The sequence below is a fragment of the Triturus cristatus genome, chromosome 5_1 (assembly GCF_964204655.1).
Source record: "Triturus cristatus chromosome 5_1, aTriCri1.1, whole genome shotgun sequence".
NCBI lineage: Eukaryota > Metazoa > Chordata > Amphibia > Caudata > Salamandridae > Triturus > Triturus cristatus.
The window spans coordinates 709,128,960-709,155,208 of record NC_140587.1 but is presented as its reverse complement, the minus strand read 5'-3'; the positions used below and the strand labels follow the sequence as shown (position 1 = coordinate 709,155,208).

The window sequence follows — 26,249 nt, the reverse complement described above, 5'->3', positions numbered from 1 at the left end:
GATCTGCCACCCATGCAGGTCAAGCAGACTTTAGGGGTGCGGACGAGATCGGAAGAAGAGGATCTTAGAGTCCGCGCTGGAATGGAACTATTTACACGCTTGTTGAGATAGCTGGCTCCTAAGGCATGAAGGGCTTTGAAAAATATCAACAGAGCTTTGAACTCGATCCTTTCCTTCATTCGCAACCAGTGTAAGGTTTTAAGGATCGTGGTCATGTGGAACCTGGGTTTGGGTCTAAAATTTGTTCTGACCGCGGCATTTTGAAACACTTGTAATCGCTGAATGAGATAACCTGGTAGGCCCAAGTACAAGACATTGGCATAGTCCAGTCTTGACGTCACAAGGGCTTGGACCACAATCTTCCTGATATCTAATGATAGACGTGGAAGGAAATTTATTTAGCATACGAAGTATGCCGAAACAAGAACCTACAACAGCTTGCACTTGGGACTTCTTGGAGAGGGCGCAATCGGTGGAGATACCCAGATTTTTGACCACTGTTTGTGCTGAAAGGGGGGTGGTGGGCAGATAGCGCCTCCGGCCACCATATACTCCAGTTGCTCACTACTGACTGGCCAAAGAAGATAATCTTGGATTTATCCGGATTGCATTTCAACTGATTCACTTTAAGCCAATTAAACACCGCCGTGAGACAGGATCTAATATTGTCACCGTCTAAGTTGACGCCTTTTTCACAAGTGAAAATCAGTTAAGTATTGTCCGCGTAGGATATAATCTTGGCACCGTAATCCTCTACTAAAGATGCAAGAGGAGACATATATAAAATGAAGAGAGTGGGGCTAAGTATCGAGCCCCGGGGTACTCCTACCTTCATGTAAGACCAGGAAATTCTGTGATCATGGACTTATGTGTGCCAGCATCTTAAGTGAGGGATACATGGTGGGCAAAAACTGATGGTCTGGGATGCGGTGGCTCAGTGGCTGAGATTAATTCTTGGTATAGTTGGCAAATTAACTATGGTTTGGGCTGGGGACTGAGTATTGGTGGCTGGGATGAACTCAATGATTCTACCCTTCAGTTTTTGTTTTCCCCCGTGCGACCCCCTTAAAGTGAAAACTAAACACCCAGACATGGGTTTCGTGCTTACTGTGCCACAGGACCCAAACTATATCTTACTGACGAAGTCTAAGTAGGCCAAAACCGTTCTGGGGTTGCTTGTGTTTCCATTCAGAGGGGAACTGAATGGTTTGGGCTTGACTGTTTCCATCTGAGCAGGACCTAAGATGTTCTGCACATAGATGGTTTTTGCCTCAGGTGATACAGTGGGTAAAAAAAATTGTGGATTGGGCCGAGTCCAGAGTAATTACTAGTTGTTGAGATTAATTCAAGCATTCCACTTATCACTTTTTGTTTTCGTGAGATTTCAAGTGATGAATTTTAGCTAGGCTTAGAAACAGCAGGACACATGTTTGAGGGGCTACAAAAGACTCAATAGTCCCACAGTTTTTTTACATCAAATTATCAATATACGAAACTTAATTTTACATAGTGAAAAACATACATTGAATTATATGTGCATCAAATTGCTTAGCTATATCTAAGGATTAGACGATGAAACAATTTGAATGCATTGTTGCACCAGGTATCAATGCTTTCCAGTTCCAACAGCGCAGTCATTGTTTCAGTGGGACGTCGCACTATCCAGGATACAGTCCACTATTCTGGATGGATTTCTCGAAATAACCCTCAGTCTTACTAACCCTATCCAAGAAAATTGTGCTGATAGGCAATTTCAACATATAGGTCAATAAATCATATTCAAACCAGAAATCGAATGCTTAAATCAATTGGATGCCGTATAAAATGGTTTCCATTAACAAACATAGAAAAGTAAAAAAAGAAAAACAAAAAAAAGTAAACACCATCTGCATTGTTATTTGATTGTCTTCCAAGTCTTTATTTCAAGAGAAGAGAATCCATGGTATAGCCCCTCCAGTCTCAAGTCAATAAAATGATTTGGCTCCCTGTTCGGTCTACACATCTGATGTGAGCAGACTCTTGCAGTGGCTGCATGAGCTGTATTTATATAGAAGGCTCACTTTGCTTGTCTTCCTAGTAACGCATGCACATTATTTTGTTTTCTTTTAGGATTTACCCTAGGGGGCTTGATAAAATCAATGTATATTCCCCAGTCACAGTTGCTCCACGGCAAGGAGAAGTGCTTGAGGTTAAATCAATCAATCAAACATCATCTGTGAAGCGCAGCACTGTCACATCTGGGGGTATCTGGGCACCGAGTCTCCATCGAAAAGCCACGTCTGGAGTCTCTTTCTGAAGTCTGCCAGCGAGGGACTGTACGGAGCTGGAGGGGCAGGTCGTTCAAGGTTTTAGCAGTGATGAAGGAGAAGGAGCGGCCACCACTGCGGCTGCAACAGAAACAGGGAGTGTGTGCGAGGGCGAGTGAAGAGGAGCGCAAGTGTCTAGTGGGTTGGTGGAAGTTCAGTCAATGGTTGAGGCAGGCAGGCCCTAGATTGTGGAGGGGTTTGTAGGTGGGCATGAGAATCTTGAACTGACATCTTTTCTGGAAGGTGAGTCAGTGGAGGTCTCTTGGGTTAGGGGCAATGTGGGTTAGTTTGTGGAGGTCCAGGATGAGTCTTGCAGCAAGGTTCTGTATGGTCTGGAGTCTTCTGAAGAGCTGGGTAGAGATGCCGGCGTAGAGGGCATAGCCGTAGTCGAGGCGGCTGGTGATGAGGGCCTGGGTGACAGTCTTTATGGTGTTTGTTAGAATCCATCTAAATATTCTGCAGAACATGCGAAGTGTGTGGAAATAGGGGGAGGCAACTGCGTAACTTGTCGTTTCATGGTCAGTTGGCTGTGGAGGAGGATGCTGAGGTTGCGTGCATGGTCGGTCGGTGTAGGTCCGAGTTCTGCAGGCCACCAGCTGTGGTCCCATTTGGAGGTGTTATTCCTGTAAGATTAGTCCTTCAGTTTTGTCGGAGTCGAGTTGGAGGCAGTTGTCTCTCCTACATTCGGCTATGTTGTTCATGGCATTGCAGAAGTTGGTTTTGGCGTTGGAGGGGTCCTTGGTGAGCGAGAGGATCAGTTGAGTGTCATCAGATTAGAAGATTTTGTTGAGTCCATTGGATCTGACTAGGTCGCCGGGGGGGGGGGGGTCATGTAGATGTTGAACCGGGTGGGGCTGAGGGATGATCCTTGTGGAACGCCGCACATTTCGAGTTGAAGGGAGGCAGCGGGTTGCTCTTTGTGCATCCTGTAAGGAAGGAGTTGAGCCACTTGAGGGCGTCTTGCTGTATGCCTATGTTGTGGAGTCTGTTGATGTGTCGAATACCGCAGAGACATCGAGGAGGATCAGGGCCATGGTTTTGCCATGGTCCAGGAATGTTCTAATGTCATCAGTGGCAGAAATGAGCACGGTCACAGTGCTGTGATTGTCACAGAATCCTGATAGAGAGGCATTTAGTAGGTGGTTTTGTTCCAGGAATTCAGTGAGCTTCTGGTTGACGGCTTTCTCGTGAACTTTGGGCAGGCAGGGGAGCAGGGAGATCGGACAGTAATTTTTGAGATCGCTGGGGTCAGTGGAGGCTTTCTTTAGCAGGGGTCTGAAGTCTGTGTGTTTTCATCTGTCTGGGAAAGTTGCTGTGGAGATGGAGGTGTTGAGGATGCCGGTGAGCTGCATGATGATAGGGTTTGTTGCAAGGTTGTAGAGGTGGTGGGCGCAGGGGTCGGTGGGAGCCCCGGAGTGGATGGAAGACATGACGGCTGAGGTGGTGAGGGCGGTGAGTGGTGACCAGGTGGTGATTGTTTGGCTGGTGTTCGCTGGCTGGTTGAGGTCATCTGGGATGAGACTGGTGGGTTGGATGTTGACATTTTAGAAGATGTTGGTGATCTTGCTGCTGAAGACTGAGAGGGTGTTGCAGAGTTCTTGAGAGGAGTGGATGGTGTTCTCTATTGCTGTTGGGTTGGAGAATTCTTTGACAATATTGAAGAGCTCCTTTGTGTTATTGGCCCCAAAGTCGAAGTCGGTGGTGATGACTGCTTTCTTGGTCTCTTTGATGTGTCGGTGATTGTTGCTGAGGGCTGTTTTGTGAGCTGCTTTGTCAGCTGGTTTCTTGCTGGCCCTCCATCGTTTCTCCAGTTGGTGGCAGTTGCACTTGGTGGTCCTGAGTTCTGAGGTGTAGGAGCTGGCATGTTTGGGGCTCTTGTTGGATTTTGCAGGTTTCCGTTTGGTGACTCCTTCAGCGCAGTCGGTGATCCTGGCGGTGAAGTCTGGACGGGCTGGTTGAGTTCTGTTGAGGACTTGGGTTGGGAGGTGGTGAAGGCCTGTGCCCACTGAGTTTTGTGACCTTGTTCCAGCTGCAGTGGGAGGAGATATGTTGCCTGGTGATGGTGTGCTGGGCGTCGGAGATGGTGAAGTGTACAAGGGTGTGATCAGTCCAGGTGAGTTCTGTGGTATGGCTGAATTTGATTTTGTCGCTGGAGGTAAAAATGGGGTCGAGTGTTTGTCCACCTTTGTGCGTGGGTTCAGTGACCATCTGGGTGAGGCCAATGTTGTTCAGGTTCCCCAGGAGTACGATGGAGTTGGCGTCATTGGGATGGTCAATGTGGAAGTTGAGGTCGCCGAGTAGGGCGTAGTGGTGTGAGTCGATTGCTAGAGGGGCGATGAGGTAAGCCTTTTGATCCAAAAGACATCACCAACCAACTTCTGTGACAAGCACTATTCACTTTTTTGTTTTTAAGCTGTCATACCCCATTGTGACAGTGACATGGCCGACTTGGGCTACCAGGCCTCCTTTGTGGTGGTTGAGGATGTTTGCCACTGGTGTCCTGGATCCGTGCTACTATGCCTATGTAAACTGGCCATCTACAACCCTTCCTGCACTTGCCTGCCTGGGTCGTGAGGACAAACAGTCGCAGGCTTCTCAGTGAGGTAAGTGTGAGGAGGAAGAGCTCAGATCTCAACAGTCAAACAACAGACACAATAACCTGATATTCACCTCCGTGCACAACCTTACAGAACTAAAATATTAAACAATCTAATTAGCAGGTTTGGCATAAGCTGTGCATTAACAGTAAAGCACATTCCTACATTCCTTCCTCTTGGTAACTCTACTCTCTCTCACAGTAGTCAGGAACCCTCTACTACAGCCCCCTGCATTCCATGAGTGCAGGCATGGATTAGGCTCAGGAACAGACTGCTCATAAAGTCTCACAAGTTAATAAGGCAACTCTGTGGCTTGCAGGAAAAAAGTCTCAAGCACACGTTGCAGATCTTACTCTCACAACACAATATCTCTTATTCCCAGGTGCAGTCAAGCTTAGCACTTACCTGCTGACAATAGGCGCCTTCTAGATGATGACCCACTGGTGCTTAATTTGAGAAACAAACGGGCAGAGTAGAAAAAGGATTTGGTCAATAGCACGATCCAATGAGATTCTCACAAATTAGCCTAACTTGAAGACAGATGTAATTGTCTTGTTTCATCTCTCCTTATTCTATTGTTTTTATATTGTTGATTTTATGTGCAACGAGTATTTTCAGTTTTGCATGCCTTCTCTGTGATGCAGTTTTAGCTTCGATTGGTTTTCAATATTTGTAACGATATATGAAATGTTTTATGAAAGCTTCAGAAAAACTTTTGGAATTGTTTATAGCACTAGACTTACTCAGGATTGGGGTTATGAGTGTATTGTGCATGAGAATCTGCCCTCCAATGTATGACTGAATAGTTGACTACTGGAGTGGTATATTGTGGTTTCAAAGGGATAAACTTGTGACTTTACAGTTTTATATACAGCCCTGTCCCTTGGGGTCGTGGGCCCCTCTCTTTTGATTTCCTGCCTTCTAGATGATGCAAAGGGTGCGGTGGTCATCCCACCCTCAGAGGGTGTACTTCTTCATTGCAGGTGACTGCAGCAGCTGATACACACTGGACAATCTTCATGGATGATTCAGGGAGGCAATTTTACTCAGTGGCCCCAATCCTCACCAGTGGCGGCCCTCACGGGTCAGCTTCTGAATGGTACTCAGCATCAAGGATGAGGAGCTATTGCAGCCTCTGGCAGTTTCAGGGACCCCGGCTGCAAGTGATTCGATCTCCTTCTAAGGGACAGCACCAGTAATTTTGCCCATGGCCAGCTGCAGGGTGATGCAGACATCATGCTTTGAAATAGACTTATTTCCAGCTCTGGACAGAGAAATTGGGGAGACCCTTTCGCAGCAAGAGCCACTCATGTATCCCTCTTTGGGGTGGTTAGCTTTCTTTGGATACTCCATATGCTAGGAACATGTTGGGCCTCCCGTCCAGGGCAGTTTCTCCTCCAGTCGGGCCAGGCACACTTCCTCCTTCTCTCAGCAGGCAAGCCGGCTTCTATGCTTTTCAGGCAGGTCCTCAGCTGTTGAAAGCAGAAAGTGATGACTTCGGGCAATGTCCCCTCACCTCTGGGAGACTCCATGTAAGACACAAGCCCTGGTTGCACAGTGACTCTTTTAGTACTCTGGGGAGCACATTGTTACCTTGGTCACATAGGACATTGGATTGGAGCTAAGTGCGGTGGTTTGGGTCCCACTTTTATACACATTTTACATACATGGGACGTAAATCCACTGTCTCAAGCTCCAGGACTGGTTCTCTTTCATATGTCATTTAAGATTGCTCGCCAGACTATGGCTTTGTGTAAACTGATGCTTCTCACACCAAGTATCACCGGGACAAGCACCAATCAGGAATGCCCATAATAAGGACACAATGAAGTTTGAGTTCTCTCACCTGGTTGTCATCCGCCTTCCTGGACCAGTAATTAGAGACAGACGAAATGGGAGGCCTGGCCCAGAAACATCCTCACCTTGAACAACCCCTACCATCTACTAAATGTAATTGCTGAGGAAGAACTAATCAGCCGCCCCTGGTTAGCATCATCATCAAGCAATTTCTAAAGGTAGCCCTGCCTCCATCCTCCTCACATCAGCGTCTACATTTCCAGCCCCCTGCACAGGAATGCAGCCAATACACACATCCATTGTCTGGGGCAGCTAAGCCCACATTCCATCTTGTGCCATGCTACAGCCAGGGGCATCCAAAATTGGTCAGACTGGCTTCAGTACCCAGACACACACTCAAAGTCTTACAACTATACATGTGACTCATGCTCTCTGGACAAGAAGGATTAGTTACTTACCTGTAATCCTAGTTCTCTTCCAGGGGTATCCTCATCAAAGTCATAAGCATTAGAATATTCCTGCGCATGGGCGGGAATATTCTAATGCATATGACTATTGATGAGGATCCCCTGGAAGAGAACTTGGCATACACAGAGCATGTCAGTGTAAGTTTCTTGGATTCACACAACAGTAGTGCTTTGCATGAAATGGGTCAGTAGACCACCCTCTCACAGAAGAAACGTCTGGTCACACTACTGATTCACAAAACATAGTATGTTGTCACCACTGCTTTATCTGATATACCCAGGACCGGTATTGTAGTCCCCGGTCTACAATGATGGCACGCTTGGTAAGCCTTTCATGTCAGGTCCTGCACTTCACGTTGTCAGAAACAGGTATAGACATAGACCTCTGCACACATGCTAGATTATCATGACATTGGTGTTAAAATAAAAGTCAGTGTACCAGTTTCATATGTAGCCAGGCACACAGGGCAAGGCAATAAGCTGCTTTACATATGCCCCTATACCATGCATGGGATGGCATATCCCAACAAACTGACCTCTCCAACTTTTTGGAAGTGAAACAGTTTGGTGGTGTGTGAAACTGCCAGAAGGTACCAATCCTGCTGCGGTGTGCGCTAAAGACCAGCCTAGTGTCTGGCTGAAGCTCATCCTTTTCAGCCAAATCTGAAGATTTGCTTTTTTAAGGGACTGGAAATAAACATTTTGTCAGTAGATAGTATATAATCTATTATCAGCACTATTTCGGTTGGTTGAGAAGGGATGGAGAAGTGGCGAAGGGAAGGCAGGTTCTTCAAGTCACTGATGGCTTACTCCGAAGAATTTATTTTTCATGTCCGGTAGATTAAATACCCCCTCCTGTGAGTGTGTCATGTTTTTTTAAAAAACAGTTATAGTTACACACATAGCAATAATTTCCTAAAAACGTCCTTCTGATTTTCTTCCAGAAGAGGGACGGTTTCCTTCTCTTTCTCGTTCTAGATCTATTTGGTCTACCTATCTGCCTGTCATCTAAGAGTATAAAATGTAATGAAAACTGATGGGTGTGACAACTACAAAAATGCGATATCTCCTAAAAGAAAAATGCATCAGAGGAACAAAAGGCCGTCCTAAGCATGAGGTACTGGTTTCTCACTTATACTTTTCCCATAAGTTTCAAGTAAGTGTGTTTACATTTGCACAGAATCTCCTTCCCCAAACATACTGCTCTGCATCGATAAACTTCCCAAAGCAGGAGCATGGCTATGCATGCAAGAGGGTATGAATCTTAAAACATGGGATCACACCTCGGAGGGGAGAAGAACTGGCTGCTGGCGACATGTCGTCATCACATCAAACTGACCTATCAGGACTTTACATTTCAGCACTCCTTGGTGGTGGCATACACTGGCCTGCATAAGAATCGTTCGATATTTAAAAAAAAATCTTACCAGGGTGTGTGTTCTGATATTCAACCTGTCTGGCAAATCAGGTAGTTTATTCCATGCCCAGGGACCGAAATCTAGAACTTGTTACAGCCGGATTGACTGTAATCTTTGTCATGTTTGAGACAGTTGTCAACAGCGGTGTTTCATGGCCTGTTGGGAACTTTGCCACCTACTAGTTTCTAGATATTAAATCCATATAGAGGGCTACGTACGTGTTTTAAGCCCCCTCATTATAATAACCTGTACATCTAATAAGGTAAACACCTTGCAAGTTCCTGTAAATAACTGCACGACTTGTATGTCATCTATTAGCGTGCCTTTATTCACTTCTTTAGTTGACTGTCAGTGGGGTTCACGGGACTGATGTTCAATACACTTTCTGTTGTACTCCTTGTTTTCAATCAGTGCAACTATGCTGGGTTTAATGCAACAAGCAGTGTTATTTCCATCCATCACTTAAGTTGACTTGAGGTGCCTTTTTTTTAGATGCTCTATCAAGGTGAACTGCTGCATTGAATTTACTAGGAAATTCAATGGTGTCACTGCAACTATATGGAGCCAGTCAACAAAGTGATGTCTATTTACCACTGACTACGGCATTTATTTTGGGTTCTTTTCAAGCACTTGTGAAAGGATGCTCAGACTACACCGATTGTCCTGTTGAATTTACCCGCATCCAATCAATCAATCTGCGATGCCCTCCCCCAGGTTATGGGGTTTCATCTTCTCTACTGCTCCTGCAAGAGAACAAAGCTGTTGTGATGCCACTGCTGCACCTTTAGTGTCACTATGTCACGCAGTGACAGAAATCACGATTAACTAGTGTGCGATTTCATAAGTATCATTTACTACGGATACATCCAAGACACACACAGCACGAGCTCAACTGTCTTTTGGAGGTGCCATTAGTGCTTAAATCGTTAAAAGGAAAGTGCAGGGGCCCAAAGTATTTAAGTGCTCGCCACTATCACTGCCGGATACCAGGGTGGATGAATACCAAGGCTGCATGGTCTTGACTCCATCTCATGCCTCTTTCTTCCACCGCACAGCAGTTCCTGCCTCTTCATCTCACTCTTACAGATTCTTTTTCAGCCCTGATTCCTCTCATAATCACACTATAACTTTCGTTCTCTTTGCCCTTCTTTCTCCCTTTCCTCTGTGTCAGTGTCTGATGATGAAAAGTAAGATCAGGTCCACAAAAACAAATGCCAGTGCCCACCACCTACAACGACAGGCACAAATAAAGCACTGGGCATCATTTATTTAAGCTAATTTCATTAGATTTAGATGACAACGATGTCTTTGTCTGATATCGAGAAGGTCGATGGCTTTACTACTGGAGAATGATGCATATCCAGTTGCAATATCCTGAAACGCGTGCCCGCATGCAGTGCATTTCACATACGTTAGAATTCAAGCCTTGATTACTTGGACTACGCTATACTCACCGACACCAGTGGTCAATAGTGACACCAATTTCTCTGTAAGCCTCAGAGGCTCGACTCAAATTCATTGTATTCACATATTATTATTTTGTTATTGTTGTTATCATATTATCATCACTATTTTTATTCTTAATATATTAAACCACCAATTGCAGTACAGGGGCCTTGAGCACGTAAGTCATTTAAAAATATAATAATTTTACAGGAATGACAATATTTAGGGTGGAACGCACCCGGGCAAGGGAACAAGGCATGCCGAGTGGCACTTCCCAAAACTAAAAACCTCAAGCTAACTTGACAGTAAACAACATATTTCAAAGTATCCATAGTAGAACAGTTCTATGCAACACCTAGTGTGCTGGACAACTGGTTATATCAATGCCCAGAGAGGGAATCATTTTTTTAATGTAGAACAACAGCTAGGAACTCTTGGTAGTTCCAGGATTTCGGTGGAAGCTGCTCAGTTTTATGGACCGCATCTGCACCACCACTAAATCCCTGAAGACCTCAGTGCTTTAAAGACTGCTAGGGCCATCTGAATAACATTGGATACTGCCTGAGAGCCAATGCAGACAGACAGACAGACCAAGATACTAATGAACTTCAATCAACCTCTGTAGGAAGACAAGTTTGAAGCAGCAGTGTTCTGCAGTTATATATCTAGATTAGCGGTAAACTCCGAGTTTAGGGAGTGTCCTTCAGGGGCGCAGCTTCAGGGGGGTGTTTCACCCTCTAATAAATGTATTAATTAGTAAATTGTTGGGTATAAGAGCTTTTAGTTGGGTATGGTAAGGTGTCTGACCGGACTTCACATGGGATTATTTATTACTCAGACAAAAACACACACACACTTCTATTTTGAAGGTCTCCAAATAGGGGCATTTTACAAAATACTGTATTTTTAAGTACCCCTCACAATTCTCACTTCATTTGCCCTTATCGTTGACATGAAAGTCCCAGCGATCAAAGAAATTTTTTATTTTTAAGCAGCACATCATGTATAGATTTGTAAAACTTTGCAGATCTTCTAATAAATTGTTAGGTATGAGTTTAACCCTCCCATCCCCAGTCTTACTGACCAAGCTACGCCCCTGGTGTCCACAGAGATGCAATGTACTAACATCTTGCATGGGTGATGCTATGAGTGGGCCCAGCACAAGTAGTGCCGTACTGCAAAAAATATTTAATTGAAGCATAAAGTACAATCAGCTCTCACAAGTTGAGTTTACAGTCAAGACGTGGATGCTGAACACCTCTTGTCCCCGAGGCGTGCTTCCTCCCACACTTACATCCTCTGACATGCCATGCTACGTCTTATCAATCAGGGGACTGTCATTGTTACTCCTAGTAATGACAAACAATCCAGGCTATACAAAGCACTCAAACAGCGAGTCCTGTGTCTGCCTACTTACCACAGCTCTACACGCAACAATTACCCTCTATACGCCACCTCCACGTCCGGTCTTTAAAAATATTTATTACTTTAGTTTGCAAGAATTAAACCTAATTTGCTTTCACTCCGACCTTATGAATGCCTGCATTATTCTGATCTGTGAGAGAATACTTCTCTGTTAACAAAAACTGCTCAGCATTCTGCTACAGTATGAATGCTTTTAGAATCCAGGTTAGCATTTTACATTTATCTTATGAAAAATCCTTTGCAATTAATAATTGTGCGTTCTTTACTACTCAAGTTATTCAAAATGGTGATTCACCTCGGCTATTTACACATCCCCCTGCATCAAATAAACAAAAAAAGAGCATAACGCAGTCTGCCCTTACATGGTTTACATTTTTCCTTGGTGTCCCTACCAAATGCGTGACATTCGATGCAAACTGCCAACCTTAGATTGGCATGCCTACAAAGCACAGCTTGCTAAGCGAGACTAGAGTGGACACGCTTGGTCCAAAGAAGGCTCTATATCAGATACCCAGCAGACACCATGTACTAAACCATGGGCAGATCAGCACTGCAGCTCACTCAATGTTAACAAAGAATAAACTGCGAACCCTAGAGCCAACCAGAGGATTGAAATCAGGAACACACTACATGTATGGGAATGGATGATCCTCGTCAGCTGAACGCTGGCACTTTTATATTATTTGCACAGAGCTGAAGCTACAACTTCCCAAGGAGCACCGATCTGGCAATGTCACGTGACTGAAGCAGGCTGATATCTTGTTGGTGCCCCGAATTTACTAGCAATGCCAGTTAACAACTAACTTCAACACTACAAACTGAAATAGAAAGAACTACACCTAAACTACACCTAAACTGTACACCCACTATAACAACTTTTTCCAATGTACTCGCCTTTTCATCATAAAAAACAACACAAATGTCTTTTTTCCACTCTATCGCGTTTCTATCTTTTAAAGATTTGAACCGTCATGTGATGGCCCCTCAATACAACTGCTATTGCACATTGTTCTGATTAATGGACAACAGACACATGACAAAAAGCACCGCTGACGTGCTCCTTTTGTCTAGGCTCTTTCTATCATGTGTATGTATGGGTACCTATGGATGTCATCTGACCATTTTAGCTGTGGCACTTTTATGGGTTGGACTACCTACCTGATCAGAATTCCCATTGCCGTAAACATAGGCCCCCGCAGAGCGGAAGGGGTGGGGGGGCCTGAGCTCCTTGGGGCTCCCTGAGCACAGTACCTTGGACTTTGCAGGAGGGGGGCCTCAAGTTTTATTACGACACTGCCATTGCGGTTTTGCCCCCCTCTCCTCTCCCAAACTGCACCGGGTGTCCTCCAAGCACCATTCACACTGAAGTCTATGGCAATGGTGCTCAAAGAGAAGGGGAGAGATGGCGCTGGAAGAGGGGGAGACAGAGCTAATTCATTCATGTTTCCTTCTGGGTTGCTCTGCTTTATCGGACAGCGACCCTACTTGCATTGAATCAGGTATGGTGTCGGTGCCTTTCTTCAATGGCAGGCCATGAGTGCCCTGCTATAGCATGCTATCTGTCAAAACAAAGCCGCCTTCCCCACTTCCCTACTGTAGACCTAGCTGGACCACCATTCAACCTCTCAAGCCGCTGTTACGTAAAATGGGATGCAGAGAACTGAATAAGGTTGGAAACATCTATTACAACGCAGTCATTACATTGTACTGCTTATACAAAGCAACTGTCGCAAAGCAACTGCCTTTACATCGCATGCCATTACAACGCATGCCATTACAACGCATTATAAGGTAAGTAATAAAGATTTTTTACTTTTAGCATGGGTATGGGTTTTGGGGTAGATTGGAATAGTAATTTTTACCCCTACACCATCCAACACTTACCCAACTGTTGCACTCACTGGATTGGGAATAGTAATTTTTATCCTTACGCTATCCAACACTTACCCTACTGTTGCATTCAGTGGAGTGGGAATAGTAATTTTTACCCGTATAATATCCAACACTTACACTACTGTTGCCCTAAAAGTATTATGCGTTGTAATGGTATGTGTTGCAATTGTATGTGTTGTAATGGAACACATTGTAATGGTAGTTTTTAAAAATGCGTTGTAGTGGCATGCGTTATAAAATCATGCGATGTAATGGTAGTAGCGATGTAAAAACCGCATTGTAAAAGCATGCCTTGTAATTGTTTGCGTTGTAACGTCATATATTTGAGTAAGGTAACTAAGAGGAATTCTGGGGTGATTATCTACAGAAGAAGGCAGTTATGTACAGAGTAAGGTAAACATCAAGTCAAAGTAGAGCCATCCACTGAAGATGACCAGGAATTGAAGAGATTAATGTATAATTAAGGAGTGGATCCTGTATTGGAGAGAATGAAGGGGTAGTTATAAATTAACATGATGATACGCAAGACGTAATTGGTTAAGAACTAGATGGGAACTCACATGAGCAGATGTAGAAAAGCATGTACAGGTAGATAGATCACGTGAGAAATGCGGAACAATTATCTCACAATAGTACCCATCATAATAGCACAAAAAATGAGTGGCCACCAACAACAGTAATATAGCATAAACATGAACTGCAGACAAGTTCAGGGAAACAGCCCATGGTACATATACAACTATGTTTTGGAAGTGCATATTAAATGCCCATTTAAGTTAGCTTCACTACAGGCCTCAGCTGAAATGTATTTTGCTTGCCAGAATGTTTTTATCTTTTCTAGGCAGGTTTATTATTTCATTAGCTAGAGAAAGGCTTATTGTCTGTATTAAATGACTGATAAAGAGGCCTGAGAGAGACTTGGCAGTGAACGTGGAGAAACAATGGTCGGCAGAAGCTTTCTGTTAAGCGTGTACCAGGATGGCAAGATGTTCAAGGTTGAGAACGTCAGCCTTAGTTCGATGGTTTGGAAATTCAGAGCTATGTTGCAAATACACTTGAGTGGTTCCTGAAGGTGTGAGGGAGATACGAGGTTTCTGAATCTCAAGTTACTTTTAGATTGGTGTTTCCATAGTTTGAGTTAAGAGAGATTTCCTTTAGACTCTGAGAGGTACAGACCTCTCTGCTTGCCGATTCTTGCAAGTGGGAAGCTTTATGCTAAACTCTTATTTACTTTTTTTATGGAGTTCTACTGGAGTCTGATCATGCTGACCCCTTTCTCTTCTCTTGCACCCAAATTAGAGACCCTCGGTAGATGACTTTATAATTAGGAGAGAGAAACTTCCATTTTCAATTTTCTTTATGGAACACCTGTTCACTTTTAGCGGTTATTGTATAATTGTGCCCATTACAATTCTGTATCTCATTCTGTTGCATCTCAACCAACTGAGACATTTAACTTTACGTATTGTACTGGTGTACTTACTGAATTTGCATTTGGCTTGCATATTTAATGGATTGATTAGTAATCCAACTAAAACCCTTTAATCATATTCAGCGATCCCTAGTCCTCATTGTCTCCCTTTCAATGTGTCATGTCAGCTATAAAAGCAGGGCTGGCCGTAGCGGGCACCGGGCGTTTCCCCAGTGGGACGCCAGGGTGGGGGTCGGTTTTGGACCCTTGAGAGGCCAATTTGTTACCGGGGCCAGTTTTGCAGCATAGCTGCCATATCAGTGAACTGCAGCGATGAGACAGAAGTGGTGCTTCCAACTAGCATCCCCCCACCCCTCTAGGGGAGCCGGCTGAGCGGTTTGTCAGGGTCGGTTTCAGCTCCCAGTCCGGCTATGTATAAAAGGTTCATACGACCAATGGGAAAAATCTTTGACGACTTGACTTAAAGATTACGTTTGTAATCATTGTTAAGGTAAGAAAAGCCAGTGATATATTTGTAGGCAGCGAGGTGGTTGTGATTAAGGTAGTGCAGAAGCAACTACTCCCCTGTAGGAAATGAACACATATTGGCCGCTAAAAGCCACATAAAAACATGCATTTGTTTTTGTACATTAACACAAATAACAATTAACCTGATCTTGTGTGCACCACAGAAAGACATGACACACCCTTCGCATTTAAGATCATTATTTTTTGCAGCAACATCTGCCCTGAAGAATGTCTTTAGTTACAGCAGAATGCACTAGTTAGCATACACTAATAGCAGTCATACATCTATATTTTCATGCATTGGACTCGCTCTTTGCAACTGAACGGCGGTGGACGTCCCCTGACAATTACAGCAAAGGAAGTCATCCTATGTGTCTAGTCCATCTCGGTTGTGCTTGACGGCGCCTGGTCCCACTTGTCCTCACTGTAGCTTGAAGCCAGCTCTTCTCTCTTACAGCCCACTGTGTCACTGCAGGAGGGGTGTGGACACAGGAGAGTCCAGGTCCAGGAAGGGGCAAAGGTGTCATTGAATCATGGTAGCTGCAAAGGTAGACTTCCCACCAGGTACACTCAATGAGACCAGTGCACATGCAAGGCTTGAAGACTTGGGCCAGAGTCAATCATATACCTTTCTGAAGCTTGAATGAAGTATACGCATCTACCATGTTAGTAGTCTCTGTTGCTCTGTGAGTGCCCACTACTCCACAGGCGAGTTGGCAACAGGTACAGTGGCATACCAAGGATCTTATCAATGTTTATGTCCAGCTATTGCAGCCTACAAGTAGATATACATTATGTATCCCTCGCATGGTGCATCTATGGGGTAAACCAGCCCCTAGCTTAGACTTGGCTCTCGTTTGTTGCCCTTACACAGCGTGCTGCAGAGATAGGCCGACAAAATGTAACAATGATTGTGAACTGAACTGCCCAGTGTTACCGTGCTAATGGATATTTCTGAACAAGCACAGTGGTACTTGTTTTATTGACCTTAGAAGGATGAACGGATGGTCTAGCCCTGAAATTGCAGAATCTGAACTTACAAAGTGCACTTCAATTCTACTTACGTAAGTAGGTCTACCTTCTCACTGCCAGAGAATACTCTTGGCAAGCACAGCTTTTTGCTTCTTTTGGACTTTTTTTTTGCACACACTACTCCCAGTTATTCAATAGTTCGGGCTGCGCTGCACCAAGATCACTGTGCACCATCTCTTGCTGCCTTGACAAACAGTATGGGATGAAGCACATCCCTCGCCATCTCAATCGCATAAAACTGACATACAGATCGCATCTTTTTCCTTTATATGTGTATTTTTATTTTTTTCTACTAACACTTCTTGGGTCAGACTGATTTAATATGTCTTACATGTATTTGTTGAGAACAGTGAACTAATCTAGTTTCTGAAAGAATTAAACACAAAGCATTATGCTTGGTGGTAAGAGGGAGAAAGGAGGTGATATCCACCCAGTTCTTGACCTGCTAATTTTGTAACCAGGAGACCGAAATTCAGATCCCACTTACACACTCGGGCAAACTGCGTGATCCTAGGCAAATCAAATTACTTCACTCTACCACATTTACCTGATAATCAAATCTGACAGCACAAACATTCTCTTTTTATTAGAAATATTTTTTTTTGCATTTATATAAAACAAAATATGAAACAGAGATAAACAGCACAAACATGTTCAGTCGATGGTGTGCACTCTACAGAAAATTCTCTCATATATGGTTCACTAAACAATAATGGTACTGTGACCTCTCTTTCCTAGCCCGGCAACTGTTTACCTCTTGCTCCTAACCCAGCGACCTCTTGTGTTGCATTCCTAACCCAGCAACTTCTTCTCTTATCCCTTGGTTGTGCACCAGCACCCCTTGCCTCTTGTTCTTGGCCCAGTGACTTCTTGCCTCTTGTTCCTGACCCAGCAACCTTACTGCTCATTCTAGGTCAGGTGCCCTCCTGCCTCTCACATGTGGTGCTAAAGCCTTTGCCCTCTCGTTTCAGGCCCATTTGCCTTTTACATCTTATTTCTGGCCAGATAAAATCTTGCCGCTTGTTTCTAGCAAGTGACTCTTGGTGCCGGCCCAGCAACTTTATTTTGCCTCTGGTTCTTGGCCCCAAGACCTTTATCCTAGCCCGGGACCCTCTGGCTTGACGTTCCTGGCTCAGCAACCGCATGCCTATTCCTTCGGGCTACAAGCCAAACGTGAACCTAGCCAAAAGGTAGCGGAATGCTGTTTAGGGTCAAAGACAAGCATGAAGTTAGCGAGTGATAGGAGAGAGAACTATAATGTGGACAGTAGATTCACTGTGTCCTTTAAAAAGTTGAGTGCCATTCTATTTAAACTGCCTCCAGTATGCACTTTGGATTGGTACCTGGATATGCTCTCTGAGGGAAGCTCACCTCTTTCCATGGAATGGGAAGTTTCTGTTTCACCAATTTCACATCCCCTAAAACCTTCATACATTTGAAACTACTACTCTTTTGTTGAAAAAAAGATTTTTGCTGTTCCCTCTTTAACTCAACAGAGTCTTGGTCTCACATCTTCTAGCTCTGGTTAATTAAGATGTAATTTCTCTTACCTCTTAGGGAGGATTTTATCAAAATGAAGGCCAGATCCTCGATCCTTCCCTCAATCACTGTTTTCAAGAGCTTCGTCCAGGAGTCACAAACCTATACAGGCCACGCTCTCTCAGGAGAATAAGAAACTCTCCATCATATAAGAAGCCAATTAAAAATTCAATAAATGACCACGTATGAGCAAACGGTCAATTTTCTGGCTCTGGGTGTTAAGCAGGCACATTAACCCTTCAACTTGCCCCATTAGTGAAACTCTTCTGTTGACATTTTCCATAACTAGTTCTGGAACTGAAGTTTCCCATTATAGCTTATATTCTAAGAGATCTCAACTTCACCCCTTTCCTTTGGCTTAGTAATAGAGTCCGGATTTGTGCAATATTAGTAGTTAATGATAGAGATTGGGACATAGTTGGTCGGGAGTGGATATCTTTCTACTTCGTACAAGACATTTAGAGTCTGCAAGTAAGTACCCAGTTTTCAGGGATCACTGGAATAATGGTATTTCCAGACTTGGCCAATATCAATATCCCTAGATGTTTTAAAACACTTCAGTACCTCAAAGTTCCCCCAAAATGAGCCCTCTGATACTAAGCTATGTTTCACAAAAGGTTACGATTTGTGAATGTTTGCCCTGGCCTACTTTTGGTTAACATCCAACCCTGCCTGCCAGTTCCCCAAACTGTACTCCACTAACTCCTAAACATTTGTTCCATGCCATTGATTTAATTCTTGGCAGTAGTAGGACATGTATTGACATTCTGAGATCTGACCTAAATACACATCATCAGAAAAAAGACTGCGCATAAGAGACGGAAAGACGCGTTCCTCCAGGTGTTCTGCAAAGCCTGGTTACTCTGTGATGCGAGGACCAACAATAGCAAATTCAAAGAAGGGAAAGCAAATTAAAGTATCCAAGGAAACAGAACCTGATATCAAACAGATCGCTTACAAGCGATTCACTTTTATAGTTCTTGAGATATCAATAATGAATGCTCATACAAAGCACCCAGAAATAAGAGACAAGATCAGCCAATATTTACATGCATACCAACAATTGAAAGAGCTTCCACTTAGCAAACAGGCATGAAAAGAAGCATCATTTATCACCCATTAATTCTATGAAGCATCTGGTTGCAGTGGACAAATAATGCAAGTTGGGGGTTTGAAAAGAATAATGTGACACTTCATTACTTTTATTGAAATATACATTCTTCAGAGACACTATTAAAAAACATCAAATCGTTTATAGACAATACTTCTGAATCAGGATGGACTGTCTAAAAAGCTCTTTGAAAGCAAATGTAAGCTGATTTTATAAAGGTATTTTGCATTCACACAACTGTTCTAAACACACAATATAGCTTGCTACGCCTACCCAATGCACAAACATTCCTTCTACACACCCTAAGCTGCCAAGATATTGCTCTTGCCCTCTGTGCACTATACCAAAGCATTTTGACCCTGCGGGGCATGGAAAAAATCCCAGACCACAGAGACTGGTTCCCAAAGATCTGGTCTCTTCTAGTGATGGAAAAGTTAACAACGGCCTCTGAAAACAAAAAAAGAGGCATTCCGGGGGAAGAAGGCACCTTTCAATCAATTTCTTTAAACTGAATTCAGGGAACTCTCATGACCGAAGTTCCTGACGCTCCTGCATATTGTCGAATGCATGGCCCGGCATTCTGGTAATGCCTACTGATCGGGTCCTGCCAGATGATGTCCCATTATCGAGACTATCCTCTCCTGAGCCAGGCCCATGAAATAGCTAGTTCCATGCTCTGTGTGTGCTGCGGAGAGTGGAGGAGAGGTGGAAGGGTGTTGGGGGTATACCACTTGCCGGATTCCAGGTTGTAGGCATGGTTGCGTTTCTTTTCTTTTTTTCTTCTTCTCTATTGTATCTGACTCAAATAAAAACCAATAAACATAGTTGATCCATAAAAACACAATATGAGAGTGTAGGGCAAACTGTGACCAATCTCCTTGTTTTACAGTTTGCCTGCACTGACCTTTTTAAAATTCATAATTTCTTATTTATAATATTTATGTTTATACTAAAACACTTCCAAATTTGATGTTTTTAACAGGACCTTAAATTTATGAGGCAGTCGTCTCTATCCACCTGTATCGAAAACTATCTTTGTAGCCTTCTTTTTATTGGGAGGCCACGGGGCGGCCAGGGGCACAGTGGGGGGGAGGTTGGGGTAGTTTTCCTCTGGTGGTCCAGGGATACGCCCTACTATAGTTCCGTAAACAAGGCCAAGTGCACTTTTCAGTACTTCATTCTCAAGGTGTAGAGGGTGAGCAGTCAGACGAATCTCAGGGAGCTAGTGCGGGGTGTAGATAATCAGAACTCAAACAATCAATGAATAGACTCAATACCTGACTGTCAGCCCAGTGCCTGTCTTAGTAAAAACAGAAGTGCTTTAATCTCATAGCAAAGTTCTACAGTTCTCACATCAACTACAGAGTTCTAGCTGCAAACAAAACCAGGCACAGGTTTAACATCACAATTAGGCTGTGAGAGCAACTACTATGTGCAGTAACTTGTAGGTAACTATGTATCATATCTCAGGCATAAAGTGATCACACTGGCAACAGTTACTCACTCAAATGGTTTGGGTCCTCCAGATCTGAATTGGCAGGACTATTCTTCTGAATCGAAGTAACAAGATCTCAGTTCAAGCCTCGTGATATCCGTCTGCATGGATGAGGTTCGGCATGCGGGTTAGTGGTGCATCCTTCGCGGTTGTACATTCAGAGGCTGAGCAAGTGGGCATGGGACCCCATGCAGCAGATCCTCCTCTGGGATCTTGCAACTGGGTGAAGAACAGCAAAGTAAATCTTGGCAGCAGTCCTACATCGCCAGCTGTTGTGGCCTCCAGGCTGGTGGCAGCTCTGCAACAGAGGTGTTCTTACAGGACTCCCAGCACATAAGGGCAGTGGCCGAACTGGTCCCTCCTGTCACGTTAGGGTGATGCCGGGCGGTAGGCTGTCCCGTTGGTGGCTGTTGAAATTCCATGCAGACTACCACAGAGAGGCTGGGTAACCTCTTGGGAGCTCAGGTGAGCATGCCTGCACATCTCGGTGCTCTACACTCCATAAATTCAGCTGGGCTTCTCCTCCTGGACAATATCAACTCCTGTGGGGACAAGCAAACTCCTTCAATCTGGGCACAGGCTGGCCTCTAGGCACCAGGCAGAGCCACAGCTCTCCAACAAGTTGTGCAGATTTCAGGCAACATTTCTTCACCATTTTGAGACTGTCTGTCAGACAGACACCTAGAGCTAGATCAGAGTAGCTCTTCGAGGACTCGGCGTATCACTTTCTTCCTTGGGCAAGAAGTACCTGGAACAGGAACAAAGTGGGCTTGGGCTGCCCAGCTGTATACAGATTGACCAGACAGGAAATACTGAACCACTATCAAAAGTCTAGGAACCGTTTGAGTTAATTCGTTTTCAAGTTTCATTTTCTGGTTACAGTGCAGAAGAGTATTTAGGGTGAGCCTGCGAATGCGCTGTATGAGCTCGCTTGAAGACCGTCCATTGCTTACCATTCATTAGCTTCATAGCCACTCTTCTTTGCTGCTTGCCAGCATGGGACATGTGTCACTTCCTTCGATTTATTTGGCGTACGCCCCAAGTAAAGATTGATTTAGCTTAATTTAGTGCCCGTTCGATGGTCGCATTCGCATTGCAATGCAGAACTATTTTTTCTTCAACCTACGACCCACCCCTTCTACGTGTTACTTTTCTCCCTCCCACTCACCCTTTCTCCATGTTGTTGCTCCCTGTCCTCCCACACCCCAATAGTCGTTACATACCCATACGCAAACACCCTTCCCCATCCTTGCTTGCCTGCCCTGCCCGCAAGAAAAGTGCCAAGTCGCGGCACTAGTACTGTCCATGTCATAGTGCTTTTGAAAATTTCTTTTGAAAGGCCCAATCAAACGGTTAAAAATCTGAAATGGCCACTACTACCAAACAGTGTTTTCAAGGCTTCTGTGAACTCCAGGGATATAAAACAACTTTTTTTTGTTAGGGTATTGAGAGTCTGGTTTCTAGTTATCCCTTTCTTTTTGTATAAAACAGTTGTATGTTAATAAATTCTTCTTTTCCTTGGAGTGAGGGTTCCTGTGTCATTGAATAAATTCCAATACTACTTTTGTATGTTTTGATGTTGATCTACTCGTCTGTATTTTTATTGCTCTTAGTTGATTGTTTTGGGGTTCAGGACCAAGAATTTTGTGTCTCCTTTGGATGAGGATGGATTCAATTTCAAGCAAAAACACTATTGTTTGATGTAGACCTAGGCTTTTCCTATTACTTTTTGAAACTGACGCTCTGAAAAAAATGCAAAGGAAAAATGTTGAGCAGTCTTTATTAAGAATGTGCCCTTTCCAAACAAGCACTGGCAAAGCTATTAGGGCGTGCCTTTGGAACCTACTGGCTTGCCAATGGTTTTTAGCCATGCTCTAAAGAATCCCCAATGGTGCACAGCAAATCTAAAGAGTCCTTTTTTTGAGGTGAGGATATAGGGAAGCAACAAGGAGGGTGCAGGTGGGTGGAAGCAACACAGAGAAGGTGCGTGGGGTGGGAAGCAATACTGGGGAAAAGCAACATGGAGGAAGAAGTAACATGGAAGGAGGGAACAGAAACAAGATGGAAGGTGGGGGCAGAAGCAAAATGGAGACATACCCAATAGGGCGCAGGTCAGGGGAAGCAAAATGGAAGAAACACAGCGGTAGTGATGGATGTGGAGTGCGGGTTCAAAGAGAAACAAAAGGGCGGAACATGGAGCTGTTGGGTGGGAGAGTACACTGTTGAGAAAGCAACATGGGGGGAGAAGCTCACGAGGGTGAGCTAAACAGGGAGGGGGCTGGGACAGAAGCACAGAGGCGAGAGAGCGAGCAGCAAGTAGCGGCAGAGGGAGGAAGAACAGTACACGAGGGAGACAGCTGGAAGACACATGCACTCTCATGAAGAGCTTAAGCAAAAATAATGTTAGTGCTTCAAAAATGAGCTGTGCAATGAAACTAGTAATGTGGCCATGCTAAGGGGATGGGCAAACACAAGAAGTGAATGTAAAGCCCACGCAATCTGACAAATAAAAAGCAAGCAAATAAGAGTGGCAAAACGTGAATGAGTGGTAAGCAACGGCAAGGCTCTAAGACCACTGTAAACTGGCGATAGATCTTTTCTACCCACAGATTGTGCTAACTGGTAAACAAGACCTAAAAACAGTAAACCAGATGCACAAGTAATGAGACAGGCCCCTGAGCTCAATTGTTTAGGAAAACCTTCCACAGTGTATACCTGAAATGTGTTTAGTGCGGAGCTTCCTTTTCCAATTAACTTTAGATTCAAGAAACAAAGAACAAATAGAAAATGGCTAAATTATCCCTAGCTACAACAAATAATTAACCATGGTTGTAATGACAAGAGTAAGGGCAAGCAAAGGCTGTGAATTTCCTACCAGGATATGTCTGTGTAGTCACACAAAACCCATTTGTGTAACAAAAAATAACTGTGCTCACGTTGTCTTAATGCTCGGAAAATTAAGGGAAAAACATTTTCAGATGAATAAATGAGTTACTAGACAAGAAAGCACAGGTGAAAGTGCACTCATAATGTAAGCAGTTAGCCATGATGAAGAGCTACAAGGCAAATAAATGTGTGTGTCCTGTTGAAACAACATGTTTAACTTCCAACAAATTAAAATGCATTACAATGTTTTGCGCAAATATTGAAAATGTAACCCAAGAGTAACAGGCAAGTTGTGTGGGGGCTGAGAGAGGGGCGGAAAGAAGTGGAATAGAGGGGGAAAATACGAAAAAAGAAGAATAAACCAAAAAGAAAGAAGTACTAAGAAGTGAAGAGCAACTAAAGATTCTCCGTTAATTTATCAAAGTTTAAAAGAAAGTGTAAATACAACCCCTAAGCAAGTTATTGTGATCAAGGAAGTGAACAGAGGGACATTAATAGTGAATAATATTCAACACTGCCATTAATTACCATGCGTCATTGTGAAGGAGTAATGATTACTTTAGAGGACTGCGATTCTTTATGCTTACTCCACTTAAATGTCTCTCTACTAAAGAGACCATGGAGGGTGAAAGCTACTCTACCACAATTCTAACTCTTGACCTTGAGGGTAGAGACATTTTACTGTGTTGGATGCTAAATCCACTGAGCTATTATACAGAAAAAACATTGCAACATTTTTTTTTTTTAAATCAGAACACTTACAATTCTGTGTGACCTAAAATAATGACATGCACGCTTAACATCTGGATCAGAAATGCTGCTTTAATATAATTACCTGGCCTGAGTTTAATCCCTTTATTAAAAAGTGTAAAATTAGTAGTACTGTACAACCCATAGGGACATAATTATTTTACCTTTTGTCAAATAGTTGTTGGGTAAAGGATGCAAAGCAGGACGCCGTGATCTCAACTTGCACTTTACAAACAGTTAACCCTCACCTCGTGATAATGTTTTCTGCTTATAGAAAAAAAAGTTTTTCTTATAAAAATGCAGCTTGAACCCTCAGCCCCTGAAATGCCCGCTCTCTCTCCTCTTTTATGATGTCATCAACCAAAAGTGCCTTTGCGCGGAGGTTCCTAGAGCAGTCTGAGACACATAGGTTTGGCAACTAAACATTAATGTCTTTACAAACATGGGTTGTATGACCTGCAGAGGGACTCTCAAACTCGAATTCCGCCTCCTACTTTAATGTCCGTCTTAAATAAAGGTTTTTCAACAAATATAGCAGGATAATACAATGTTCGCAAGGAAAGGCATAACAAAAATAAAAAGAACTAACGACGCCCGCGGTCCCACAGAAAAAGCCATATATATCCATAGAAAAGAATGGAAAAGGCAGCAAGGCTCCCTCTGAATGTGGGGGCCGAGGTTGAGATGGCCCGTGAGTGATGAAGGGGGCTGAGGGTAAATGCCATCTCATGTGTGATATCCCCCTGGGGCGCTATCCGTCAAAAGATCTGCTTCCAGCAGAAGCTGCTGGTGAGGGGTCATCATTGGTGGGGTGGGCAGCAGTGTGTGGGCCCTACCACTTACATACTGTGGGGGACAAGGTTCGGATGGCCTCTTTCGCCACAACGCATTGGTAGCTCCCAGCCCGCTGCCGACCAGCAGCTCCAGTTTTACTACCCACTGAGCCCTTTGAGTTGGGAGTTGTGGTCTGTTTGCATTTTTTGTCAATGCCGTGGTATTCTTCCAACTACTGCAGTTGTTCTATGTTGTTGTATTTAGGGTGGAGAGAGCTCAGGGTTTGCAGTGAGATTTTGCATCACCTCAGGCATCCTGCATCAAAAATAAGCTCACACGACTGGACAATTTTCAACAACGCCTCAAAGGAGGCATATAGAATATTATTTACTTATAGGGGGTTTGTGGATGGACCCTGCTGCGTCGGCTTCTGGAATCAGTTTTTGGCTAGGTGTTCCACCATTCTGTTCCTTTGGGAAAGTGAGGGATACAGCCTGCACCATGGAGTCCAGTGTGGGCCTGGTTGTCCCGCCTATCTCTGTAGGGTGCCAGGGGGTCCCAACAGGAGACGCCTATGTTCTCAGTCTCAAAAGGGGAGAATGCGTTTTAAATCCCACCTGAACGCTGTTGGGACCCTTATCTATGACCATGCAATTATCCTTGTATCACTTCTAACCTATAGGGTACGGTCTCCTAAAGACCTTTTGATTCGCAGTAAACAGCCTACAGATGCTGGGGTTCATATCTGGAAAAGCCGAGCCCCAAAAATGGTGTATTCGCCAATGTACCCTCTATGTGGTTCTATAAGGGCATCCAATGCACTGTAAGCATCGGGCTGTAAGCTGCAAGATCGACAATGGAATAATTGAGGGGTTAAGGCATTTTCCAACATGACCTCTTCAGTCGAGACATAAATGCACCTTTGTAAAAGAGATTTTGGGCAGGAGTTCAGATGCGGCGCTACGCCCGAATAAATAATATATATATATTTTTTCTGTAAAGCATATAATTATAAATTGTATGAAGCCCTTGTACAGTCATACATTGTAACAATAAAACCTACACTAACTGCTTTTTTACCAGCGAAGGAAAAAGACCCAGCTACTGTCCGTAATGGCTGGCTGTATGCTACATTGAATTGTTGCACAAATCAGGTTTGTGGGAGAGGGTTTGGTTAAGAAAACGAATATATGCAAGGCTTAGGAAAAACAAATACCCGAGTAAAAGGGCAACATTTTTAATTGTTGCAGCTTTTTCGTAATCAGTGCTTGTGATGCAAAACTTTGATGTTAACAGCTGTTTTTAGATTTATTGGCAAATACCAGGCACAAAACGAGCGTCGCCTGGTTTAAGTGGGTAATTAACAAGGATGAG

At 43.9% G+C, this 26,249-nt stretch overlaps 1 protein-coding gene across 1 annotated transcript in view; it reads right to left on the bottom strand.

Annotated features, from left to right (window-relative positions):
* GAREM1 (GRB2 associated regulator of MAPK1 subtype 1) overlaps positions 1-26,249 on the bottom strand; it is a 442,505-nt gene that overhangs the window by 208,656 nt on the left and 207,600 nt on the right. The window lies entirely within an intron of this gene.